The 10,106-nt window shown below is 39.6% G+C and overlaps 1 protein-coding gene across 1 annotated transcript in view; it reads right to left on the reverse strand.

Moving 5' to 3' along the window:
- The window catches only part of LONRF2 (LON peptidase N-terminal domain and ring finger 2), a 37,190-nt gene extending 27,483 nt beyond the window's left edge, over positions 1-9,707 (reverse strand). Inside the window, exon 1 of the mRNA XM_017847821.1 lies at positions 9,402-9,707. The gene's annotated coding sequence lies outside the window, so the exon portion shown is untranslated. The remainder of the gene's footprint in view (positions 1-9,401) is intronic.
- Between the last annotated feature and the right edge of the window lie 399 nt (positions 9,708-10,106).

A 10,106-nucleotide genomic window follows, 5' to 3' on the forward strand; every position in this document is an offset into this window, starting at 1 on the left:
ATACATATGTAAGACTAACCTATACATTTTTTTTTTCTTGTGCAAGCTTTACCTGATTGTGGTGTCAAGATTATACTAACCTTATTAAATGAGATGAAAATCTTCCCATATTTTTCTATGATCTGAAATAAGATGGAACTCAGTCATTGAAAGCTGTAAGGACTTGCTTGACCTTAGCACCTTTTCAGCAGAAGAGAATCTCTGAGGTGCATTACCATTTTTTTATAGGCTCATGTCAGCCTTTTACTTCTTCATGGATAAATTTTGATAATTTATATTTTACTTAAAACTGTCCTTTTTATATAAGTTTTAAAATCTTTTATAAATATCCTTTTATATTCGCAATTACGCTTCTTTATTCCTGATGGTATTTATGTCTTTCTTTTTCTTCAATACATTTGTCAAATATTTGTCCCTTAATGGTCTTGGTAATGCACCAGTGTCTGACCTGTTAACTAACTCAATTTTTTTCTGTTTTACTAATATCTTGTTCATTATTCCTCTGCTTATACTATCTTTGTGTTAGCTTAATTAATCTTGATAAAGCTTCCAGTGTTAAAAATACATTTCATTTACATTTATTTTTAATCATTCTTTTTATATTTAAGTTTCTACTCACATTCTAAAGGGTGCTTTAACTGAAGTCCAAATTGCATAAAATTCACACCTCCCATCTACACTTGATCTTAGCCAAAAGGCCGAAAAACAAACACTTCTCATCTAGACACTGAATGAATCAAACTGCTTTCTTTGTTGACTTCCACCATTTGGTGATACATTTGTGAGGACAGCACTTCACAATTTAGTCTTTTAAAACACATAAAATAAATGCCTACACATTTTCTAAGGATTAAACCTTAGGCTTAACAAAACTAAAGGAATTCTCCAAGGATCACTCAAAAATAAGTAGAAGAAGAAGTGCAAATTTAAAGTCTTTGTGTAGACAAAACATATGGAAGAAAAATGTACATATGTACTTCCCAAGGAATTGATGCAAAATTTCAGTAGGTTCACCAATTAACCCCTCTATGGGGAAAAGTCATAAGAGAGCAGCCTAAGACCCAGGCTTTGAGAGGAAAAGAAGAGATGTCTACCACATCTGTGTTTAGGGTTCAACAAAGGCTGTCTTCCAATTGTAACCCAGAGCCACTGTTGTACCAGGAGCTAGGGTTACTGCTATAAAATCTGTCAAATGTGTGCAGTGGTGAGACATGGAGAATTACATGTTATTTTCAACGAGTTAAATGAGCCAGGCATGGTGGCTCATGCCTGTAATCCCAACACTTTGGGAGGCCGAGGTGGGCAGATCACTTGAGGTCACAAGTTTGAGACCAGCCTGGCCAACATAGCGAGACCCCATCTCTACTAAAAGTAAAAAACTAGTCAGTCATGGTGGCACATGGCTGTAATTCCAGCTACTTGGGAGGCTGAAGCGCAAGAATCACTTAAACCTGAGAGGTGGAGGTTGCAGTGAGCCAAGACTGTGCCACTGCACTCCAGCCTGGGTGACAGAGAGAGATCCAGTTTCAAACAAACAAACAAACACATAAAGCAATAAAAACTGGGTAGTGTTCCTTGTGAAAAGAAAGAATAAATGGCAATACTCCTCAAAGCCTGTTTATTCAAATTGATGGGAGACTGTAATTACAGAGTCAAGCCCACAAATCTTAGGTGTGTCTCTTGAACTCTTACATATGTACCTGTGCCATCATCACGCCAATCATCCCCAGGGCCTAAGTGGGTTCCCTTGTGCACTATCCCACTTTGTGTGCCCCTGCTAAAGGTAACCACCATTCTCACCTCTGTCACTTTGGATTACTTTTTCCAGTTTTCCAACTTCTCTAAATGGATAATTATAAATGGAATGTACTTTTTTGCATCTGACTTCTCACTAAATTATCATTCTGTGAGATTCATTAATATTGTTATATGTCTCAGTAATATTTTTAAATTAATCTTTCAATAAAATTTAAAAATTGCTGTGTAATATTACACTGCAGGATTGATTTAGTTCTCATTCTCCTAGTGATGAACAATTGAACTGCTCCCCAAATGTTTCTGGCATATATAAATAAAGCTGTAATGAATATTCCTGTACACATATTTTGATGGACATAAGCATTCATTTTTATCTAGGAATATACTCAAAAGTATAAATGCCACATCAGAGGTTGTACAAGTTTTGCTCTAGCAGGTGCTACCAAACATATTTCTTAAGTTGTCACATAAACTTATGCTTCCACCAGTAATTTGAGAGTTCCAATTGCTGCAAATAAAAATGAATTATTGCCAGTTCTTTTCATTTCAGCTACTCTGGTAGGGATGTACTAACTTATTTTCATTTTAATTTGCATTTGAGCACTAATTATGTTGTGCAGTCTTGTAGATGTTAATTGCGCAGTTGGAGATCTAGTTTTATAAAGCACCTGTTTAATTCTTTGTGTATTACGTAGTTTCAGCTAAAGTTGTTTCTATCAATGGTGTTAAGTGAGTACTTACTGTGTTTAGACAGATCGGCTTTTTCTTTTTGAATCATAGGCATTATTTATTCTGCATTAGAGGTCTCAGTAAGATATCTGTATACTCATCCCCTTCTCACTCTTTTGGGGGCCTCTGAGGAACAGAAGTTTTATGGTTATGCTTTTTCTGTCTTATTTAAGAAACAACTGCCTACCCCAAGTCCTTGAAAAGGGCCTCCTATGACTCCCAGGTACTTAATTGTAATTTTGTTATATGATGTGAGATACGTATTCAAGTTTTTTTTTTCCATATAGAAAAGCAACTGACTCTTTTTTCCCCATTGAATTCCATTAGCATCTTTGTAGTAAATCAAGAAACTGTATATGTAAGAGTCAGTTTCAATGTGTCTATTTTTAAGCCAATACAATGCTGTCCTAATGACTGCAGCATTATAGTAAGCATTGGTATCTGCCGGTGTAAATCCTCCAGCTTGGTTGTTTTTCTTCATTGTTGCCTTGGCCATTCATCAATTTCCACCAAAAACATTGGCTAGGATTTTCTCTGAGATTGCACTGAATTTACCACTCAATCAGCAGAGAGCTCACGTCTTGCCAATACTGAGTTTTGCAATCCATGAAAAAAATGATATATCCATCCATTTAAGTCTGCTTTAATTTCTCTCAGAAATGTTTCATGTTTTCAGTGTATTGAAATGAAATTTTCAGTGTAGAGGTATTAAACATCTTTCAGACATTTCAGGATTTATTCCAAGGAATCTGTTTATATAAATTGTTTAAAAATTGTTTCCCTATTTGCTTTTTTCTAAGTATATAGTTAACTTTGATACCTCTATATTGACTTTGTAGGCAGCAATCTGGATAAATCATTTATAATTTCTAACCGTTCATACATTCTTCTGGAGTTTCTACGTACGCCAGGTCATCTACAAATAATGACAGTTTTTTATCTTTTATTTTTCCAATCTTAATACATAGCTATCTAGAATCTCCAGTGAAATGCTGAGTGGCAGTGAGAATAGAATATTGTTACTTTCTCATTCAACGGGAAAACATTACTTCATCATTAATTATGATAGCTGCTATCTCATTTTTGTAGACTTTTAACAAATTAAGAAAGTTCCCTTTATTCGCAGTTTCCTGAGAGATGCTAACACGCATCATATCATTTTTTTTTCTGTAAAGATGGTGAATTACATTGCTTGATTTTCCAGGATTAAACAAAACTTAACCTGCTTGATAGTGATGTGATATTCTTTAAGGATATCAATGGATTCAGTTTGCTAATATTTTGTTTAGGATTTTTGCAACTATATTCACAAGAAATATTGGGCTGTATTTTTCCTGTCTTGTTACTGATTTTGGCTCCTTTATTTCCTTCTCTGTACTCTCTTTGGATTCTATTTGCTTTTCTTTTTCTAGCATCTTGAAATTGAAGCCTAGAGATCACCGGCTATTAGCTGTTCTTTTGTAGTATGGGCACTTACAACAGGAAGTTTCCCTCTAAGCACTGTTGCACTGCATCCCATAGTGTGTGATATTTGTATCTTCATTATCATTCAGGTAAATTAGAAAAATTTTCTGGCCGGGCGCAGTGGCTCACACATGTAATCCCAGCACTTTGGGAGGCCGAGGCAGGTGGATCACAAGGTCAGGAGATCGAGACCATCCTGGCTAACACAGTGAAACCCCATCTCTACTAAAAATACAAAAAATTAGCCGGGCATGGGGTGAGTACCTGTAGTCCCAGCTACTGGGGAGGCTGAGGCAAGAGAATGGCATGAACCTGGGAGGCAGAGCTTGCAGTGAGCTGAGATTGCACCACTGCACTCCAGCCTAGGCGACAGAGCGACACTCCATCTCAAAAGAAAAAAAAAAAGAAAATTTTCTAATAATTATTAGAAATTCCAATAATTACTAGAAAATTAGAAAATTTTCTACTTTACACTGTGATTCATTTTACCCATCACTATATAAAAATATATTGCTTAATTTCAAAATATTTGAAGATATTTTATTTACCTGCTATTTAATTTTAGTTTAAGTCCACAGTGTTTAAAGAAGATATACAGTCTGATTTCAATCTTTTAATATTTATTATGACTTCATGGCCTAATCCAGGAGTTGGCAAATGCAACCACAGGCCAACTCCAATGCTCTGCCTATGGTCATGGGATCCTAAATGGCTGTGTTTTTGCAGTAGTTGTAGACACATATTAATTAAATCAAAGTGCTGAAGTATGTTGTACCTACATCCTTACCTATTTTTCAATCTTTACTTTATCAGTTACTAAAAGTTTTGTTCAAAATATCCAATGATTTCCCCTTTCACTGTTGTCTCCTTTTGTTCTCTCCACATGTGTGTGTGTACACTTGTTGTTAGGTGCATAAAAATTTAGGAATATTATGATACATTTTTTTTCTGTTGAATTGACACATTCATCATAAATGTCTTTATTTCTTCTGATATTCCTTGCCTTAAAGAATACTTTATCTCATAGTCATTTTGCCATATCAGGCTTTTTTTTTTTTTTTTTTTTGTCAGTCTCTGTTGCCATCCTAATTTTAACAATCTTTGTGTTCTTACACCTAAAGTTTACCTCGTGTGTAAACAGCATGTAACTATAATTCACTTAATCCAGTCTGCCAACATTTAGTTTTAAATGGAAAATTCAGGTCTTCACATTTAATGTAAATTAAATCCCATTTTCTATTTCTTTTCTAGTTATTCCACTTATTCTCTGCTGCTCTATTCTTCCTTCCCATTTTCTTTCGGGTTAATCAAGTATTACTTTACTATTTCACTACAGCTTTTTAATTTTACCTTCCTATTGGTGGTTACTCAAGAGAGCAGAATATGCAAACCTGATTTAGCAGTCTACTTCAAATTAGTACTTTTACTACCTCCAAAACAGTATACAAACCATACAACAATTTAACTGTATTTACCCATTCTGGCTTTGTACTATTGCCATATCCTTCACTTTTATGTATGTTACAGATACCACAAGACATTATTATTGTTAATTGAAATAGTCAATATTGTCTTACATTGTTACACCTTCTAGCACTCTTTACTCTGTGCATTAGTTCCATGCATCCATATGGATACTTTTCCTTTAGCCAGAAGACTTCCCCTCAGTATATCATGAAATGTAATTCTGATGGCAATAAAATACTTTAGCTTGAGTTACTTCTTTGGTTTAAAGAACTTTGATTTTGTCTTCATTTGTGAAAAATATTTTCAGCTGGGTAATGAATTCCAGCTAGGTTTTGTTTTTTGTTTCAGCACTTTAAAGACGTTATTCCATTATCTTCTAGCTTTAATAATTTTGTCTAAAAGTCAACTGTCAGTCTTCTATGATTCCTTCGAAGGAACAATATCCTGTCTTCTCTAACTGCATTTAGATTCTCTTTATCTTTGGTTTTCAGGAACTTGACTACAATGCACTTGGATGGGTTTTGTATGTATGTTTGTGTGTGCACTTGTGTCCACCCTGTTGGGCTTAGTGAACTTTTTGATTCAGTGATTTAAAGTTTCTCATCAGATTTGGAAAATTCTCAATTACTTTTTTCTTTAAATATTTCTCTTGCCTTTCCCCTCTCTCCTCTTCCAGGAATTTCCTAGATGTTGGAACTTCTGTCTGTGTCTCACGTAACTCTCACGCTCTCTTTTATTCTTCTGTGATTCAGTTTGGATATTTTCTGTTGACTTGCTTCTGAGTTTTCTCATTCCGACTTCTGATGTGTGCCATCTGGTTTGTAACAAATCTAATTAATTCTCAACTTCAGATATTATATTTTGAATTTCCAGAATACTCACTCGGTTCTTTTTTATAGACAACTGTCTTCTGAATGCTTTATATTTTCATACATTTATTTACCTCTTACATACATACTAGTTATTTTAAATTCTACTCATAACTTATTGACCAAAAGTAGTCACATGGCTCCACCTAATCACAAGTGGACCAGGAAGTGCAATCCTACCTTGTTTGGGGAAGGTATAGAGATAGACTAGCACTAATGACCACCACACTTGGCTAAGGTCACATAATAAATAAGTGTCAGAAGTCAGGTGTGGTGGCTTATGTCTATAATCCTGGCACTTTGGGAGGCTGAAGTGGGCAGATCACTTGAGGACAGGAGTTGGAGATCAGCCTGGACAACATAGTGAAACACGTCTCTACTAAAAACACACAAAAAAAACACGATGTATGGTGGTGCATGCCTGTAATCCCAGTTACCTGAGAGGCTGAGGCATGAGAATCACTCTTGACCCCAGGAGGCAGAGGTTGCAGTGAGCTGAGATCATATCACTGCAGTCCAGCCTGGGTGACAGAGCGAGACCTTATCTCAAAGAAAAAAAAAAAAGCCAGGCGTGGTGGCTCACGCCTGATATCCCAGCACTTTGGGAGGCTGAGGAGGGCAGATCACAAGGTCAGGAGATCGAGACCATCATAGCCAACATGGTGAAACCCCATCTTTACTAAAAATACAAAAATTAGCTGGGTGTGGTGCTGCGTGCCCGTAATCCCAGCTGCTAGGGAGGCTGAGGCAGGAGAACTGCTTGAACCAGGGAGGTGGAGGTTGTATAGTCGTGCCACTACACTCCAGCCTGGTGACAGAGCAAAACTCCATCTAAAAAAAAAAAAAAGTCAGAGCTTGGATCTAAACACAGGTATTTCTGATTCCAAACATCTGTGAACTTTTTTTTTTTTTTTTACTATATCAAAACCTCTTTAAAAGGGCTAATTTATTTGGAAATTAAATGTTTTCATAAAATTTTAAGCTAATCTTTGAATAGAAAATGAATACATTCTATATAAGTTCTCATATGAATTTACTGAAATAGTCTATTTTAAAAACCTTTAAACTAGGTCTAATATACACATAGAAAAGCTAAAAATATAAGTATATAGTGCAATGAACTGTTGCAAAGTGAACACACTTGTGCATCCATCCCCTAAATCAAGAAACAGAACATCCACTATCCCACAGATCCCTCTCATACTTCCTCACAATCACTATTCCCCTTTCATCCACCCAAGGTAAACACTGTCCTTACTTCTAACATCCTACAGTAACTTTGTCTGTTTGGACTTACAGATAAATAGGATCACATAGTAAAAATGCTTGAGTCTGACTTCTTCCACTTAACATTATGTTTGCGAGATTTGTCCACATTGTAGTTCGTAACTGTAGTGGATTTATTTTCTTTCTGTATAGTATGCTATGAAAACATAATCATATATTCACCCCTTCTGCTCTTACTGGACATTTGGGTTGTGTGCACCTTTGGGGTGTCTCTAACGACATACACTCTTGTACCTACTTGCACATTCTTTTGGGGACACACATGCATATACCTCTTTGAAACTATTTGGCCAACGACAGGCTTAGCATCTGCAGATACTACCAAATATTTTTCAGGGGTATAATTTGCAGTCCCTTCAGCAGCATATAAATATCACAGTTTTCATTTTTCTACATCTTCTCCAACATCTAAATATAGATGAAGTATTTCCAATGAAAATTTGGTGTTGGAATTGGGTAGTGCAGTAAATGCAAAATATACAATGAATTTCAAAGGCTTAGTTTTAAAAGTAAAATCTCAATTATTTTTTAAGATTGAAGGCATGTTGAAATAATATTTCGAATGCATAGGGTTAAAAATTGCTAAAATAAATTTCACCTGCTTTTTTCACCCTTTCAATGTAACTACAAGAAAATTCCAAATATGTGTGGCTTACACAGCAGTTCTATTGGGTAGTGCTGCTCTAACACCAACAATACCTAAATTAGTAGAAAACTAAAAAATATGCCTTAAAGTATGGATATGTTGGTTGCAAAAACTACAGAATACTTGTTAGAAAAGCTGTTAAGTGCTCTATTCCAGCAGAGAACATCCCAATTTAGATACAGATGTTGAGCACTTGTTCAATTATTAGATTTTTTTTTTTGCAAGACAAAATTGGATGCTAGTCACTTTATAATTTGTGCTTTCTAAAAGGGAAAACCTTAATCCTAAGTTTAAAATAACACGCGCACTGACTGTAGCATGCTAGAAGATTCTTTTAGTAACAAGAGATTCAACAAGTCTTCTCGGCTAGTGCTTTAAATCACCCTATTATAAAACCGGTGAAACCAGAAAGCAAACCGTCCTCCTCACACTGCCCCAAACAACTGCCAACAGAGCGCATACTCATATGTCAAAGCCAAAACGATGACAGAAGTTTGGTCTTCCTTTCAGTTAAGTAATGTTAACAGGTGGTGGTTGGGTGAAGGCAGGAGAGTGCCTGTTGCTGGCCTTAGGCCTCAGATAAATCAGGGAATGACTGAATGAATAATTAAAAACTACACACACTAGTCAGTGTAACTATCTTGTAAGTTAAATACGCCATGACATCTAATGATGGCCTCTGAGACAGAGAGCAGGCTACAGCCGGAGCGCGTGACGTGATGACAGCAGAGTGGAGGGGGTTCCTTCCTGGCTATATTAGCTGAAACCCAAAGCAAATCCTGCCCCAGTACAAGGCACCCCGTTCCGCACCTCTAGTGTGTCAGTTATGTGCATTTTCCCTCAGGATGAGCAAAAATATTTCGTCATCCTCCCCACTCCTCAACAACGCAGAAGGTGCCAAAAGGCAATTACAGAACATTACAGAGCTGCTCTGGGGGCCGCGGGAAACTTACCAGCACCCTGGAAAAGACAAAACCAGTGGGGTGCAGGTGGCCTCTCCTGGCTACAGGGTGTGTCCGCCCCCACCTTTCACCTTCCCATGGTTAGGAAGCAAAGTGACCCGTAAGCCTGGACAATGCATTCGAAAGCCCAAAACCTGTCTGGCCCACCGGTCAGCTCCCCACCCCGCTGCTGGGCCCGACAGGTGTAGGGGAGGCGTACCCTCCCCGTAGCCGACTCACCGAGATCCAGCGCCTGGTCGCACCTGAGCAGCGCGGCCTCGGGCTGCTGCTGGCGCTGCAGGCTACGCGCCTGGCCCGCCAACCTGCGCAGCCGGCACTCGGCCGGGAAGCACTTCTCCAGCAGGCCGCTCAGCACCACGTTCACGCGCCGCGCCTGCGGCCGCGCGGGCCCCGGCTCCACGCAGCGCTTGCAGACTGTGAGCCCGCAGGGCAGCGTCACCGGCTTGTGCAGCAACCGCCGGCAGCGCGGGCAGCCGAGCAGGCGGTGCGCCGGGACCGCCTCCCTCACCCGGCGCCTCGGGCTCGCCGCCCCGGGTTCTCCGCGGACAGCGGCCCGCTTCGCGGCAGGCCCACCGGGCGCACACAGGCCGCCCGCCAGCTCCTCAGCTCCTCTGGCCGCAGCGCCCGAGCCGCGCGGCGCCGCGGAACGCGCCCAGGGCTCTGGGAGGCGGCCCGGCGCGGCAACGCGTCCCCCAGCCTCAGCACAGGCCGCGGTCCGGCGCGCCAGCCCGGCTAGGATGGAGCGGGAAGAGCTCTGCTGTCCATCTCGTAACTCGCTCCGCGCGAAAGGCCTCGTTCGCCCTCTCTAAGCGCATGGACGATCGGTCCGCGCGATCGCGGCCCGGGGACACTGGCGGCGGCGGCGGCGGGGAACCGGCTCGGTGGCTCATCACCGCGGGGCTGCGACGACGCCGGGTCCGGAGC

This window comes from Rhinopithecus bieti, unplaced genomic scaffold, assembly GCF_001698545.2.
Source record: "Rhinopithecus bieti isolate Rb0 unplaced genomic scaffold, ASM169854v2 scaffold_28016, whole genome shotgun sequence".
In the NCBI taxonomy this organism is placed as follows: domain Eukaryota; kingdom Metazoa; phylum Chordata; class Mammalia; order Primates; family Cercopithecidae; genus Rhinopithecus; species Rhinopithecus bieti.